The sequence below is a fragment of the Ostrinia furnacalis genome, unplaced genomic scaffold, assembly GCF_004193835.3.
Source record: "Ostrinia furnacalis isolate ACB-3 unplaced genomic scaffold, ASM419383v2 OfSCF0890, whole genome shotgun sequence".
Taxonomy (NCBI): Eukaryota; Metazoa; Arthropoda; class Insecta; order Lepidoptera; family Crambidae; genus Ostrinia; species Ostrinia furnacalis.
The window spans coordinates 615,519-633,798 of NW_021131129.1; the positions used below are offsets into that span (position 1 = coordinate 615,519).

The 18,280-nt window shown below is 36.5% G+C and overlaps 1 protein-coding gene across 5 annotated transcripts in view; it reads left to right on the forward strand.

The window, feature by feature from the left end:
* The first annotated feature begins 11,328 nt into the window (after positions 1 to 11,328).
* Positions 11,329 to 18,280, forward strand: part of LOC114350416 (uncharacterized) — a 43,734-nt gene continuing 36,782 nt past the window's right edge. The window contains exons 1-2 of one of the 5 annotated variants that reach the window (XM_028301215.1): positions 11,329 to 11,594; positions 16,915 to 17,018. The gene's annotated coding sequence lies outside the window, so the exon portion shown is untranslated. The other 4 variants (XM_028301214.1, XM_028301218.1, XM_028301216.1 and 1 more) reach the window with 4 other exon arrangements.

The following is an 18,280-nucleotide window of genomic DNA, read 5'->3' on the forward strand; positions in this document are numbered from 1 at the left end:
ACTACTTCAATCTCTATCATGACACATAACATAAAAAATGCATAATCACCAGACATTAGATAGGTCAGTAGTTTTCAAAATCTGTCAGCACCTCAGGCTGTACGCTGTACTATGGCGTCTTAAACTGTTGTAATAAATACTATTTTGCAATGAAAACGTAGTGTAATGTACCTAGCTGTACATATATCTAAATCTTCTATCTATAAATATAAAACTCAAAGGTGACTGACTGACTGACTGACATAGTGATCTATCAACGCACTGCCCAAACCACTGGATGGATCGGTGCAGGTAGATGTTATGACGTAGGCCTTCTCTAAGAAAGGATTTTACGAAACTCCACCTCTAAGGGGGTAAAACGGGATCCACCAGAAAATACTTCTTATGGGTCATCGGAAAAACCAAAAAAATTAATTTTCTTAAAATGCTTTTTTTTACTTTAAGATATAACCAGAAAACATTGATTGTAGCATAGCATGATAGCCACAACGCTGCGATTTTCTCTATGTAAATCTTTCTGTGATTGCTAAAACGCTTTGTGAGCGTTTTCATAAGAATGTTTTAGACTAGGCTAGGCGCAGACCACCAACTTTTAGTTGGCCAATAGTTGGGTCGGCTGATAATCAGTATGGAGATGTATGAAAGTGCGCACATTACGCCGATTTGGTATCGGCCGATTCTTTATACAAATTAGAATCGGGCCCAACTATCGATTAACTAAAAGTCGGTGGTCTGCGCCTAGGCACAGTAACGACAACGCGTAGGTAGTGAGTTTTCGCTCAAAGAGCATTTTCTTTGACCTTAATACAATATTGAAAATATAACTTGGCTTTACATTAAAATTTGGGTTAGTAGTAGTTTCGCACGATTTTCCTCTTGTCCTCTTTCAATAATATTTTTTTAGTAGGTGTTTCGCACCCGTTTTTGATACTTTTGATACATCTGGGCGAAACACCTACTAAAAAAAAATATTATTAAAAGAGGACGTTTCGCACATTCGTGCGAAGGTAAATCGTACGAAACTACTACTAACCCTAAAATTTTTGTACAACACTTGAAAAGGTCTTTAAAACTATGTATAAATGTATAACGAACATTTTAAATACTGCCTTTCACACTATTTACGCCTAACAATGTCTGACGTGCGTTTCAAAGCCTTCGCATTCAGACAGAACGTTCCTGCTCTATTATTACTCCTCTGTTAAACACCAACTTCTAGCGGGATTACATAAGCCGACTAGTGATGTTCTATTTATATCGATAGTATAAGTCTATTTGTACAACTTTTATGCATCATACGTTTTACAGTGACTGCAATATTAAAAAAAAATAGTTTCTCATTTTTTTTTTTTTTGCTTCGAATAAAATGCAAAATTTGCTATTACTTAACACTTAAATTAAACTATTGTCTCTTGTATAAATAAAAAAACACTACCTATACATAATATCTAACCTACATTATAATTTTCATACTATTAAAAGGAAGCTAGCATTAATTTGCCTTGAATTGTTTACATTATAAACAACACTTTCCTGGGTGGGTCTTTTTCTAAGCACCTCCAAAGCTGCGATATATCGACAAAAAGCGCAATTCCGCACATCCCTACCCGCGTTTATGTCAGACGTCGCGGACTAATCACTCGTGCACTCTCGCGCATAACACCGAAAACGAAAGCCCACATAATTAATTACAGCGCGTCATCTCAAATTATTTAACTCGACTGAGCCGATGGCGCAACACTTTCTCAGTATTACGAGTTATAATCTCGTTTACAAACGTCCCATTGTGAAGGTCTGGGAGTTTGAAAAAAATCGCACTTTCATCTTAGACTTAGACACTTTTGTTTTTCGCCTCCGTTTCCCACAATGAGCGTTTTTTGTGGATCGTGACTTTGGGTGTTTCCGCGGTGACACAGAGTGATGGAAAGAGCCAGCTCATTCGTTTACAGCGGTCACGACTTTTGGTTAAGCTGTGGGCGGCAATGGTTTCAACTCGATGCCGTTGGCTGAATGCAGTGATTTATATTCATTTGCTTTTTGAAATGAAAACTAGAAACTATTTCTTATTAAATTATGGAGGAGAGTAATTCTTCCGGGTTGAATTTATCATTTTGTAATTTAGTAATTTATTATTATTTTAACAGAATTTCCCACTGAAAGCCTAATAATAAGTGCGCTCACTAGTTATAATGCTGTTTACTATCATACAATCACATTGCGATAGTGATTTCATGTTTATCACCAGTTATTGATTATGAGCTTACTGTTCAACTTGAGCTACATTTGAACACAAAGGCTTCTTTAAGCGCAGTTTTCAATGACATTACTGAAAAGGCTTTCTAGCGGCATGATTGGAAATAGAGTGACAGCCTAGTTTCTCTAAAAATAGTCTCATGATTTATTTTGTTACAATACAGGTACTTACCAAACAAAGCCGACCAAAGTTTAAAAATAGGTAATTTGACAAAAACATTAATATGTTAGGCAGTGTTTCTTGCATTATCTACAAGTCTACAACATGAAGTTTTACGATGGTATTACAAAAACGTACCTGTTGTACCGACGTATGTGTTACCATTCTGTGACCTTTACACTATTTTGTCCACATCTTCTATTAAAAAAAAGCTGACCGCATTGTTCAAAGATAAATTGTCCAATTACGACAATGCATTATGCTTAAAGGCTAATCTCATAATTGCTTGCTACTGGAATTAACAGTCAAATTAAACGGAAACGTTAAGCACAAAACGACCTTTAAAACGTTATTAATACAAACCCAATTCAGTCAATACATTATGTAGCCATGACTGATAATTTACAATAGGAAACTTCATTATTACAAATAATGTTTGTAACGAGAAACCAATTATTATGACCATTACCATTTAAATCAAAATGGTAATAAATACAGCAAGGAACAGAAACTAAGATATAAATAAACTTTTGACACGTCAAAGTGACAGCTAGCAATGTCATGTAATCATTACAAGTACGCGGAGCCTTCAAAACCAGTACATAATTCATACTGCAAGTAACAATTATTGCAGTGAAATGTAAAATATTCATTTAAGGGATACAGGGAGTACAAGTATCATATATAAGGAGAGCTAGGCAATAATAATTTTGTGTCATGTAAGTTACTGGTGGCATTTGATACCTACTCGTATTTACTTTAACCAACTTAAAACAAAGATCATGTTAATTTTTGGGTCGGGAGTTTTTTAATATGTAACTTACGTTTTTTCTTTTTTATAGAGTTATATGACCTTTACATCAAATTTGTTCTTTATTTTCCTTATGCTTCTTACATCTATTTGCATTATTTGCATTTATATGAGAACTTAATAAAGCTATAACAGGCCAACAATGAAACATAAAATGCTAAAGCGAAGTTATCAAAATAATCACTTCGTCATTTCGCATATAATGCCGCAATTATTTTGCTTTGACAATAAACTTTAACATAGGTATTGCTTAACGAAACCTAAAGCATAATTTAACTGCTCTTAATAATTCACTTTAACTTTTAACGTACAGTCGCGGAATGAAAAGGTTCGTCACCTTAGTGTCGGTTTTCGCTTGCACTAGGTACTGTAAGTCAAACCTGCCAACATAACAGTGCAAGAAACAGTGCTGCTAACATTTAAATAAATATGACGTTTGCTAACGAATAAGGTTTTGCTTGTTTATTTTTCTATCCCATCAGTGCAATGCAATGATGACATTGACCAATTGACAATAGTTTTTTTTTATTTTATAAGAAATAATAAAGGCAGGTTGAACCAACAAGAAGGTTTTAGTTTATCAATCATAATAATCTTCTTGACAAAATAAATCGTCAAACAACTTTGATCTGAATAATTTTGAACTTTACTGACGAACAGTTAAAGATTATTTTCTCTAACTCGAGATTATTCTGTAACATAGTTTCAAAAGGTAATATGTGCTCGCGATTCGTTGAAGGAATCAATTTGAAAACTGACGAACCTTTTCATTCCGTGACTGTACATATCGCTTTATAACTATAAATTGACCTTTTTTGCAGTCGGTACAATATCGCATTACACTTTCAACATTATCTGGATAAGATAAAGTAGAAAACTGCGTGCAAGGTGTTTACGTTGTCAAGCTACAGTATAGCTGTTAAATGGCTAAGGGTTCGGCCAAACCAACGCGTTCACAGCGCGATCAGCTGGCGTGCAGCGATGGCGACCAGACCTAAATGCATTGTTCGCCATCGCTGCACGCCGGTTGATCGCGTTGGTTTGGCCGAATCTTAAAAGTTGCAAAACGAAAGTGAAAGTAACCTTTGTAGTGCCGCTTTGTTCTCATTAGTCTAATTGATATTGGTTCGAATGCAAATGTAATGTGCCTTAACAATCGGTTGTGTCAAATTGAGGTAAATGACAGAAGGCTCTTACTTACCCCCTTATTAATAAAAGTTACACCATTTTTTTACGGGGAAAAAATGCGTTGAATCGCATACCTACCCTGCGGGGACAGGGTAGGTTATGTGGGGCTCACCAAGTCAGAAGGACGAGGCATACCCACTAAAAATACCCCGGTGCTCCGTCACTCGCCATAAGTGGGAGGAAACTGTGGGTTTCCGGACAAAGCCTTCTCTACCACAGCCCCAGTTGAACTCTGGCTTATAATTTAGTATAGAAATGTCATTTTGATCCAAGTTTCATCCTAGGTGTAACTTTTTATTAAGGGGGTTAAAGTGTTAAGTGCAAGAATTCTGATGGCTAGTAGTGGTTTTGACATTCCTTGGGGAAAAAATCAACTTTCAATTAAAAATGATACTAAAATATCAAGTAGTTACGAAAATGCATTCGGTAACGCGTCATATTAATATCACCAATGAAATTATCAATGCAAGCATGTGAACATTTTCACGATAACTCGGTTCAAAATTATGAATATTCGCTTTGAAAATATAAGGAAGTAATATCAGATAGTCTTATCAAATACTGAAATTATATCGATTAATAAACCACATACCATCTTAGAAAACCTACAAGTATGAGTTCCTACCTTTTTTTTTTTTTTTTTTTTTTTTTTTTTTTTTTTTTTTTTTTTTTTTTTTTTTTTTTATTTTAGGTGGTAAAAATGTATTGAGTTGCATACCCGCCGCTGTGGTAAGGCGACGGGTTATGTGGGGCTCTCCCCTCCAGATGGGAGGGGCCTACCCACTAAAAATCCACCAATCTCCGTCTTATTGAGCAGAGGCAGGAGCCGGTGTAGCTGAGCCTTATNAGGGCCTACCCACTAAAAATCCACCAATCTCCGTCTTATTGAGCAGAGGCAGGAGCCGGTGTAGCTGAGCCTTATCCCGACCTATCCAACCAATGCTCATGTAGTCCGCTTAATTGTGCAGACTCCGTCTTTACCACATCCTTCTTTTAACAGTGGCGGCTTGCTGATCCGCCACCGACCACTCGGAGATAAATTTACACGCTTATGTACATTAACTTACAACTTACTACTAATTGTATACAAGAATGTACATTTGTGCAAAAATCTATCTACATATTTACAAAAACAGTTGAGACCAGCGGAAAGGTGTAAATGGCCTATCCACTGGTACTCTGTAGAATCTTAAATATATGACTAGCGTTGACTAGTGGCAGAGACGGTTAGCAAAAGTACGCCGTCTCCGACCAGCTCTTCGGCGGCGGATGGGATCTGAGAGAGGATCGTTTTCCCGTTCCCTTTCAGCCGCCTCTTTGGCATTAATCACTTCTTCACAGAAGTTTTTAAATGCGTCCCAGCCTGCTTCACTACTGACCATGGCCCTAACCACAGCCGGCAGCGTTAGGTCAAATCCGATAGTGGCGCACAGTGTTGTTCTGTACGCTGTCCAAGCCTGGCACTCTTCCAGAGTGTGTTGCGCCGTGTCTTCGGTGCAGTCACAGTGGTGACAAGCAGCAGCTGTCTCACGACCGATGTCGTGCAGGTATTTACCGAAGCAGCCATGTCCGGTCAATACCTGCACCATCCGGTATGTGAGCGAACCACTGCTCCTCTCTACCCATTGTCGCAGGCAAGGCTGCAGGGCGGCGACTGTTCGGTGCCCAGCACTGGGCTCCTCTAGCCAATATTGTGCACTACTAGTACAAGGCTACCTCAAAAAATTAATTTATTTAGCATTTACTTACCAAACGACTTATATGATTAGCACATCATTAAAATCTAAAAACATCCTGCTGTGCAACCAAAAAACTTTTAATTAGCTGTGCAAAATGGTAAATAACAATAGATTTTTTCATAATGATGTAAAAATATAATGATCTTTTTAACCACAAAATCGATTAATGAAATATTTCGGCATTTTTTTACTTGAAGGCTTCATTAATTGTAATCTATAACTATACTGTTCTTGGTTAATTGTTAATTTGTTTAAATATTAGTTATTTCAACCGGTCAGGGCCAGTTTAACCACTTGTTGATAAGTGGCTGATATCTGGAATTTATCTATTAGATTAACTTTTTGTTCTATAGATTTCAGAGAGATATTTTTGGCATACAATGTCAATGGAAATAGGAAACTGGACTACCAATTTAAAAGTTATTAAAAACATTTTTTTTTATTCAGTTTAGTAACACTTTAAAAAAACAAAATCAAAAACATTTATTCAGTTTAGACCAGTATTTTGGCACACTAACGCAATTCTTATCATGTACTTTAAAAAAATCAATTATTATATAGCACGTCAAAAAAGAGACAACTCTAATTTTTGGTCCTTTTACAAAAAGTCTAATTGCTCAATCTGACTGCGACATGTCAAAAGTGTAGACAGAAGGCAGTCTTTTGTTAGCAGACCTGTTTCGCCTCTGGGCAACATGCTCAAAACATGTTCCGAGTCGTCTCACATGTTGTATGGTTTATTGTTTTTTTGCGTCTAGTTGTAACAGGCTCACCTACTTACAGGTCAAGATTTAATCGCTTAAGTGGAGCTTTGTAAGTTTTGTTACATGAAAGCTGTCTGGATACTTATTGGGGTTATTTTTAAGCCTATAAATGTAAGTTGAACATTTTTTCATAAGATTTTTTTATGCATAACAAAGCAGGTTCGTTCGTTTCAGCCAAATGACGTCCACTGCTGGACAAAGGCCTCCCCCAAGGTTTTCCACAATGAACGGTCCTGCGCTGCCCGCATCCAGGCTCTTCCCGCGACCTTTACCAGATCGTCGGTCCACCTAGTAGGAGGCCTGCCCACGCTACGCACCTTAAGATCGCACCTGGTGTTAAGTGAGATGCAGTCTAGGATGGTACCTGCCCTGTAAGTTTAATTTGTGTTACAATTTGGACCCCTTTTCCATCCCCTTAGGGGTTGAATTTGTACAATTTTATCTCGTCATAAATAACTATCTTTTGTTTTTGTCATGAAGAGATTGCTTTTAACGATAAGACTGCCTTAGTTGTGGTGTGTCTTTAGTATATTTCTTCCCTTTTCTTGGGCCTGGATGCGGGCAGCCAAGACCATTGTGGAAATCCTTGGGGAAGGCTTTGTCCAGCAGAGGACGTCTTTAACAAAGGTGCAAGCAACCCTCTAACTTATACGTAGAAAGTTAGTACTAAAATGATACTTAATTACTATTAATGATAATATAAAGAAACGTGATTGTGATGTAAATTAGTACTATTAGAAGAAAACTAGCATTTATGCTGTTAAAAAGTTATTTACCTTTGTATTAACTAGGTATTAAAATAATACTATAAATTGCATTAAAATTACATTTTTTAAATATTTGAATATACGGAAACTGGACATATTTTGATGCTAATGCTCTCAAGTATTACCCCTTTTCAAGGAATTAGGTCGAGTATTTGAATTCTGTATAACTATTTCCATTTCAAATATTATTAATATTATGTTAAACAACCTCACACCTAATGCGTTATTTCCTTATTATATTGAACTACATATTACCAAAACCTAATTGGACAGAACTATTACAAACTGCCACGCAAGTGCCTCATTCCGGGCACGTTTCCTACAAATATTGTATGAAAAAATAAACGTACTGAAGGAAAATGCATGAGGAAGGAAGTGAAAACCTTGCAATGGTAGGAAATTGGTTTTCGCGTGTTCATAAGTGGGTCAGGCTTGGCTTGGCTTCAAATGATGCGTGATGTTTGTTTGGAAACACATACGCGTATTTTTCAAATCAAATCAAAAATATTTATGCAATTTTGACCAGTATTTTGGCACTTATGACAATCCAAACTTATTATAGACTAGCGGCTGCCCGCGACTTCGTACGCGTGGATCCCGTTTTACCCCGGGTTGAATTTTTCAAAATCCCGTCTTAGTGAGCACCTTACGCTCTAAGAGTAAAATGAACCCTATTACAAAATTTGAGACTCCTAGCACTTGTAGTTTCTCAGATTTCGTGTTGAGTGAGTGAGTCAGTGACCTTTCTTTTACAGATAATTTTTTTAAAGAATATTAGTCCCGTAAAACCCTCCAGCTGGGCTAAATAATATTATTATGCTTGTGTTAGGAGTAGGTTCACCATAATCTTCCTGTAGACACAGGGGTTCCAACTACTGACTCTCAGCAATCCGATACTGACCTGTGAAGGTCAAAGCCCCCCACTAGGTGGACCGACGATCTGGTCAAGGTCGCGGGAAGTATCTAGTATGATGCAGCGCAGGACTGTCGTATAAAAATCCCTGGGGGAGGCCTTTGTCCAGCAGTGGACGTCATTTGGCTGAAACGAGCGAACTTGACCTCCGTTCAGGGCAAGCTCGTAAGCACTGGTAGGTTTTTAACGTATAAAAGCGCCTTTTAAAAGCTTAATATTATTGCAAACATTTTACGAGTCTGTCCTTCATTTCCTTCTGGTAAATTAGAGGGTCGTGCTCCTTCATCGGAGACTAATGACTGATGATGTTTCTTATAATACACAAATCAATACTTTCCCTACCTCACACTAGTCCATTCGTAAAAAAGAAAACTCGATATAACAGACGCATAATCGAGTTGACAATCCGATCGATTAATGAATCGATTTTCTCCGCGAGACACGCTCCAGTGGGAAACACGCGATTGGACTGTCCGTTACTTTCCTAGGTTATATTGACGAATATTTGATTAAGTAACAAATGACATACCTACACTTAGGTAGAAATATTAACGACTTTCATAGTAAAAATAGATGCCCTATGGGTAGTTAAATTTAAAGGATTTGTCTAAAATAACTTTACTAATAATTTATACTTATTAGGCACACACAGGCATAAATAGATAATTTAATATTTTAACAGCCTGTGTTATTCAATTGGCCACAAATTGCCAAATGTTGTTTGACAAAAACATTATCATTATACATCATTATAATGAAAAATCTCTATATGAAATAATTCATTATTGGAGAGATCTTGCATTTTATTAGCTGTTAGTTCTAAAAACTTAGTCTATTGGCAAATGACCTTCTGTAATATATTAGAGGCAAAATGGAGGATTTGGCATACACTCCACACCTCACGTAGGCCAGACAAGTTGAGGAGGCCATATTCGCATATTTCTCCCTTATTCTGTATTTTTTGTTCACTATATGAGAAACTTAATATTTTATCTTTATCTATACAAGCGAAAAGTCACTGACTCACTCACTCACTCATCACTAAATCTCAGAAACTGCAAGTGCTAGGTGTCTTAAATTTTGCATCGGGGTTCCTTTTAGAACGTAGGTGCTCACTAAGACGGGATTTTGCAAAATTCAACCCCTAAGGGGGTAAAACGGGGTCCACGCGTACGAAGTCGCGGGCCGCCGCTAGTTTAATAATAAAAACAGAGGTCCAATCAACTACCATAGTAACATAACAGCTTCGAGGTCAAAATTCAGGGTTTTCATAAATTAAAAGACTAGAATTGTACGAGTACATTGACGATGGATCTAGTCACAGTCGTTGACGTATTTTTACCACTCAGTCAATTACCGTTTTACCAGTTATATTTTGTGGTTTTTGTTAAACAGCATTTGGCACTTTGTGGCCAATTGAATAACACAAGCTGTTAAAATATTAAATTATCTATTTACGCCTCTAGTATCGGTTTTCAAACCACATTTAGGGTAGTGTGCTATTAGTGAAATAAGTATAAATTATGACTGTGACGTCATAAGCAACACAGTGTTATTTTTGCGGTTTATTCAAGAAATGATTACAAAATACAATGAGAACGCTTTTGGCCTGCATCTCTCCTGGTGGTAAGTGACGATCAGGTCGAAGGTGGAAGCGAGCTTCACCCGGAATCCTCAACCATAGAGGAACTGGCTATCTTATTTCCAAACTAAACAGAACTTGTAAAGCTTATATGTTTACATAGATATGTACAGTTATCAGAACATAATCTTGTATCGCCTGTGTTCATCAGAAACAGTAGGATTCTAATGATGAAAGATTTTTTCAAATCGGATCAGCAGTTTTGGAGCCTATTCAATACAAGCAATCAAATCTTTCCTATCCATAATATTAGTGTAGACAATACTATCGGGAATCGAACCTGTGACTCACTACATATTGTCAATAAACGCCACTACGCCCCCGCGGCATTATACAACGTATAGCAACAGCATTACAACGTCGGTTTCGCTATGCGCGAGCGCCGACGTCTGTGTGCACGCAATACGGTACTGTGCGTATGATTTGGAAATTAAAATAGGGACAAGATTTTATTTTAAAAAATCTTAAGCATTAAATACCATATAGGATTATTCCACTATGTAATATAGAGGATTTATATTTTTTAAATGTTTACGAATTTATTAAGACGGTTTTTATTACTCAAAAAGATTAATACAACTTTAAATATGTGTATGTATGGGTGACGATTAGAAAAATAATCAGCTATTCTTATAATAAATATTTCAATTGAAAATGAAACAGAAGATTTCGTTTGTCACTAAACTTGTCCGTTGATACCTCCATAGCCTAAAAACAAGGTTGCAAAATACAATATTCAAAGTAACAATAACTTTTACCTACCCAAGCAATTTCTTAAAAAAGACCCAGGCGAATTTTCTACAAACTAAAAAAAATTAGAAACTTAAATAAATTGACTTTTCAGTTGGGAATTCTGATAAGTTCAGTTCAAAATTAATTATGAAATTTACTGTCTGATTATAGTATTATTGATAGTAGAAGGTTAAAATGTGCCATCAAAATATTAAAACCAAACATTTCACTGACACCAACAGAAATAAATTCACATAATAAACCAATCCACTATTGAATTGGCATCACAAACGATACACCAATTAGGCAATACATCATTAGCTGCCTTTCACAAACTAAGTCCGCGTTCACGCGAACGTGTGCTCCCCCTACCCCCCACTTTAGTCACCACTCAGTACACCTCGGTCATTCCACATGAAAGTGTGTAGTACACCGTTGCTATACTTTATTATAGCAAACAAATCATTCTAGGTCCGTTTTCTTCTAAAATTAATGTTGGAAAAGTGTTATTGTGTTGTTTAAGTGTCATTGTGAGTGATTTTCGGGTGTTTTTGCGTGATTTTCACTTGTTATTGTATTTGGTTCGGTTTATGTAAGTGTTATTGGAGTACAGTAGCTTAGCGCGGTAAATATTTATCTGTTGGTATGTTATGTTATGTATTATGTAATGACAAATTAAGGGCACGGGATTGAATTAATATTTCGTTTTAATTAACAGTTATTAATATGTATTTTCATTTGTATGTTAAATTTATGGTTAAATATTCAGATGATAGACTTATTCATATTTTTGATACCAAATTGTCTTATACTAACCTAAAAATTGTTTTGCTTTACTAAATTTTTAACAGATTAGTGATAAACATTTCTTAGCAATTATTACCTAACTATCTTCAACCCAATTAAAATCATAATGTTTTCCAACAGTCATTAGTTTTAGAAATTATGTTTTTTCAATGTTTATTAGTCTAATAACGTCAATTAGGTTTTCTGTTAGTTATTAAAACTATTAAAAAATATACCTCTAATGTTTCTTAATAGAAGTTTTAACAAACAAAATTATTATTTGTCCCAATAAATGTTGCAAATGTATCTTAAACGTAAAGATGACAATAAAACAAACTGAAAATTGTAGGACCTTATGTACTGGTAACAGATACTATATTGCAACAAAAATGTAGGCTGATGTGCTGTTAGGGCCCTTTCTCACGGCCATCCAGTTTTGCGTGACCCTGTATTACTGAATCCGGCAAAACTGGACAGTCTTTCAACACACAAGTGTGTTCCAAATTCGAACAGATCGTTTTTTTGCGGGACACTGTAAACAGGATAATAGTGTAAAAGTGCTTTTTAAAAGCCTATTTGCAAAAATAAATGAGTTTTATGAGTCTTTATGAGTTTAGGATGTTCGTGTAATTGTTAATATTAAAACACTTACGCCTGTTTTCACAAACATTACTATGAGGTCTCACAGTGCGCGTAGACGCACAGAGTGACACACGAAACAACCACAGAGCTCTATTCAACTCTGTTCGATTTTCTGCGTCATTTAAGCAAGCATCGTTTGTGAATAGTATTAAACTAAAGATCCTGCAAAAAAACAGTTCCTGTAAAATACGGGATGTATCCGTGAAAACAAGCCTTTATTTTACTTATGCAGTTAAGAATGTAATTTGAAATTTCACTCACAAAAGAACTTACGTACGTTTTATGGTCATTTCGTTCGATTCGAGGAAAAATGTCGTAACATTACACTTGTGTCCGTGATATGTGATGCCCAAGGTTTGTAGATGGTAACCTGCTATTTAAAATAACATTTTCATTAAGATTAATTTAAGACTGCAATGGGTTTTTAGTAATTTTACAAAGTTGTCAATATCGGTGTCAAGGTTAATTACCAGTTTAGTTTGACCGAAGATTTAAATTTTGATTTCTGGATCAAATTGTCCACGGAAGACCAGCGTCGTGGCATTCCTGAGAAGCTACGACACTAAGTGACCCACCTTTTCAGTATCTTGTGTATGTACATCTATACTAATATTATAAATGCGAAAGTAACTCTGTCTGTCTGTCTCGCTTTCACGCTTTTGATGAAATTTGGTATAGAAATAGTTTGAGTCCCGGGAAAGGACATAAAATAGTTTTTATCCCGGTTTATAATAACAGAGGCGCGCGCGATAAAGTTTTTCTGTGACAGACAAAATTCCACGCCGGCGAAGACGCGGGTGGAAAGCTAGTTTAAATATATTTTTCTATTTTGTAAACTATGTGAACATGTTTATTACATGTCCTTTCTTTGAAATATTGAATATCTACATTCTAAGTAAGTCTTGTAAGTTATGGATGGGATAAAAAGGTGTTATAATTTTCTTTCTCCTCTCCAGTTACCTTACTGTCCGTGACCCGCACAAAAATTGCATACGTAGTTAGGTATATGACATCATGATGAAATTATGCATAGCAATATGCATAAGTAATCAACAATATTAAATTTTCAGAATTAAAAGAAAACATTTAGTTTTGCTATCAAAAAATATAAATGAAATAAAAATCAATTTAGTCGTTTCCGAGTCCATTAATAACAAACATAACAACATTTTTTTAAAGAAAAAACCTATATTTTGATTTTAAAGCCCATTTAGCCCTGTACTTTTATGGTTTTTTTATGTGACAGAAGGCAAACGAGTAGACGAATGTCAATGTACTTTCTAGTATTTGTTAAAAAATAAACTCTTCAGCCTTATATTAAGAATAGAAGTATAGATAGATAGGTACTACATAAATCGAAAAACAGCAGGCAATAATTACGACATAGGCAGTTTATTAATTACTGTACTAACCCAACCAGGCATGCCAAGTGATTTTAAATTAATGTAATGTTTTGCAATTAAATAATTTAAACAATGGGACTTGTCAAGGCTAGTTGTTAGAAAGGCAAGTGTAATCAAATTATAGGCAAAACCTTTGGTGTTCTAGTGTTTGAATATCTAATAGTAAATTAATCAATGATTTCCACATCGCCCGGTTGGTGACAGCTTGCATTCAATCCATCCAAAAATAGCGAATTAAAAAAAGATAAAAACAAAATCAATTGATCAGGTTGCAGACTGAACTAAAAATACATAATTGCGAACCAAAAGCAAACAAATTGGTAGCTTCAACCAATAATCGGTGTCCGAAACACTTTTACTTCATAGCAAATGTTGCGATGCAATTTCACAGCGATCCGACTCGGTCAAGTGTCCATAAAAAAAGATTGTGCAGTAGAATCTCACAATAGATACTCTGTAAATAAAATAATGTACAGAAGGTGGACCGACGACCTCATAAAGGTAGCAGGAAAGCGCTGGATGCAGGCCGCTACCAACCGGGCGCGTGGAAATCATTGGGGGAGGCCTATGTTCAGCAGTGGACGTCCTGTGGCCGAAATGATGATGAAGATGATGAATGTTGTAAGGGACAAATATGCAAAAACTCATACCTCAAATAATGTACCTGTAATTTGGCGGTAATCACTTACCTACCATCAGGTGATCCATTTGCTGCAAAAAAACAGATCTGCCTGGCATGGGGAGTGTACGCCTCATCTTCCATTTGCCTCTGGTAAATTAGAGAGGGTCGTCCTCCTGCAATGGAGACTGAATGACCTGATGACGATAATATGCAGTTTATGTTAGTGTCGTGACTTCAACTCGGCATGGGGCCCACTGAAAACCAGCGTCGTGGCCTTCCCCACCGTGGGCCACGGCATATGCTGAGTGGAGTCCCATTGCGATGGGCATCGCTGTTGCGACAGGATAGCACTGCTCAGTTCACTTTTTATTTCCTTGTAATATTTATGTGCTGCTAGCGGCCGCCCGCGACTTCGTACGCGTGAATCCCATTTTTCCCGCTAATTCCCGTTCCCGTGGGAATTTCGGGAATTCCTTTCTTAGTGCACCTCTACGGTACCTAAGCTACGTCCCTTCCAAATTTCAAGTGCCTACGCAGCTACGTTTAGCCGTTTAGGCTGTGCGTTGATCTGTCAGTCAGTCAGTCAGTTTCTCCTTTTATATATTTAGATTTCTGTCTTTTTTTCCGTATACGTTCTTTATTCTTAACTAAGTGATGTTCATCGTAATAAATGTTTCTTTCTTCATTAAAAAATAACTTTGGCCAATAAAGTAGAGTTGACAAACTAAAGCTTTTACTATGGGAAATACAAGGGAAAAAACAAGGTTGGGCCAGTCGTATAGTGATCGAATAATGATTCGAGCAAGGTCAAAGCGAGATACAAGAATGTCAATGCGAGACAAGAGTTAAGAGTGAATGTAATAAAATTGAATTCGACATTAATGTGGCAGAGTTTAAACTCAAAGTATAAGTTGAACATACACAATTTTGGGTAAACATTGGTCTTAAAACTAGTATAAGAGTTCAGTGGATACTTATCTGTTAACGATGTCAAGAATTAATTAACCGAGGAGCAGCCATTCGTTAAAATTATGATATTTTATCAACATCAAGTATCTGCCACACGTCTTCTGCAGTCTGCGGTCAGGCCAAAGTGAACGCAAAAATATTCTCGGCCCTACATTTAGTATTATTGCGATCTGAGAGTGAGGCATGAGAAAAGAACGCAAACGGACTGCATCTCACTTAACACCAGGTGCGATTGCGGTCAAATACCTGCCTTGTTATGCATAAAGGAAAGGAAGTTGCGGGCTGCGTTCATTTGACCTGATCGCAGAACGCATCCATTGTGATAAATGATTCAGACCTATGAATACCTACTCATCATCATCATCATCATTTCAGCCATAGGACGTCCACTGCTGAACATAGGCATCCCCCAATGCTTTCCATGTTGATCCATTGGTAGCGGCCTGCGTCTAGCGCTTCCCTGCTACCTTTATGATGTCGTCGGTCCGCCTTGTGCGTGGACGTCCCACGCTGCGTTTTCCGGTACGCGGCCTCCACTCCAGAACCTTGCTGCCCTATCGGCCGTCAGTTCTGCGTACTATGTGCCCTGCCCATTGCCACTTCAGCTTGCAGTAGCAGAATACCTATTCGTATTTTAGTTATTAATTGTTTTTGAAGTAGCGAGGCTACTGTGAATCACTTTAACTATATTTTTAAACGTTAAAATTACATCAAAGTCGATTATTGACGCGATTGCGATCGCGGACAGCTTTCATAACTGTTTAGATGTTTAGATAAAATATGTCATCATGGAGGCTGTTGATCAAGTTGGTTCTAATAACTTTTTAGTGATGTAAATGCCTGAAATTAGTAGCGGTTTCAGCGAGTTTATTAAGTAATTTAATCTAGTTATATGCTAATAGAAGTCAGAAATAACTATACTAGAAGTAGGTTTACCTAACTTCAGTCATATAATCATTACAACAATATTTAAATGAATTGTATGACTTGGGAAAGTTAAGAAGACTACAAGATTAAAAGAAAAATTATTGAAAATTTTGAGATAGGGTTTATAAGAAATTAGCTTTACACAATATAGCTTAAGAAATTTGGTAAAATATTCAAAATACATTCTTGGAATGGTATCAATATTATCTATTTTTTATTTATTTATGAATGCTTTTAATATTTTTATGTATTTTATTACTATACAAAAAAAGTATACATACAATTTATTTTCGGTATATTGCTTTTTCATAAATTCCATTGTATTTTCTTACATCAACTAACAAACAGACAACATTATTACTAACTAATAACCCTGTCAACTAAATTAACAGAACCAATTTGTTACAGGGACAAAATTGGCAAAACAAAATCAATAAATGCAAGAAACCAATACAAATCCGCCCCCGAAGGGTATTTTAGAAAAGATTCTCCAATTTTTTAAGGACTTTCTATACTTATACATAAAGTTCGCGTTGTACGCTGTAGCTATATACATAATATTTTATTACTACGATTACTATTTTGGTTAATAACAGGTCTGCTGAGGAACATGTGAAGTGATCAGTGATTGTGAAGTGATTCATGTGTTGAGTACTGACTGGACTTTTTTACACCAAAGTGACGTCGACAAGGTGTTCTGGTAAGTTTGTTTTATTTAATTTTCTAGAATTAATATTTACCAAAAATATTCAGCTCTTACATAATTCTACAGCCTATGTAGTAGGTAGCACTAGCACCTTCCAATTTGGTAATAGCAAAAAAGTTTATTTTATTGGAAAAGTAGCTTTCCGCCCGCGGCTTCACCCGCGTGGAATTTTGTCTGTCACAGAAAATTTTTTTCTCGCGCGTCCCTGTTTTAAAAACCGGGATAAAAACTATCCTATGTCCTTTCCCGGGACTCAAACTAACTCTATGCCAAATTTCATCAAAATCGGTTGAGTGGTTTAGGCGTGAAAGCAAGACAGACGGACAGACAGATGACAGAGTTACTTTTGCATGTATAATTATAAGCTTTATATATTATAGATTATAAGTGTAGATTAGTATAGATTATTTTGTAGTTTGTAAAAAGGATTCTATTGACTCATAACAACTCACAAAACATCTAAAATCAATAAAAATAAAATCATACTAAGTACTCAACCACTCACTGGTATCATTAGAAGCCTAACTGCAGATCCTGGCTAAGCAGTACATAGTTGCAGTAGGAACGTAGGTGGATTTATCCTTTATTTTGTCACTTGTCATCCGCTTTGCATTGAAGGGAAGTCAAACTTCAACATCGAACTTCTATTCTTCTGATTAATTTCGTTGCGGATCCAATGACAGTTTAACTTTCCCCGGGGACAAACTTGACCTTCACTGATTGGGTTATTGGCGGTCAAGCTGTAGATCCTGGCTACACAGGAGTTGCAGCGGTGGGAACGAGTGGTGGGAATAGTTCCGTAAGCAAAACCTGGCTAGACTGACGACCAATTTATACATGTTACTTTTATGATAAAAGTTATTAGTGTCACATAAAGAAGCAAGTATATGGATCTAAAGCAGTGGTTCTTAACCTTTAAATCACGAGGGACCATTTTACCAAATTTCTGTCTTTTTTTTTTTCAAAATCCTCTGAAAGGGGAGGTCGATTTCTCGCCCAGTGTGCGCCGTTTGCGTTGTGTTGACTCGACTCATCACGTCACGTCACTTGTTTATTACGATGTCTTCGTGGACCACTTGGAATGCCTCCAGGGACTACCAGTGGTCTGCGGGCCGCCGGTTGAGAACCACTGATCTAAAGCAAGCAAAACCGCGGGTCATAACCAGTATCTAATAGCTTAATTCTTAACCAACTAAACCGCGAAGCACGCAGCTGCGTCCGCGCAAGAGATCGTGATCGAAGTATTATGAAATTGA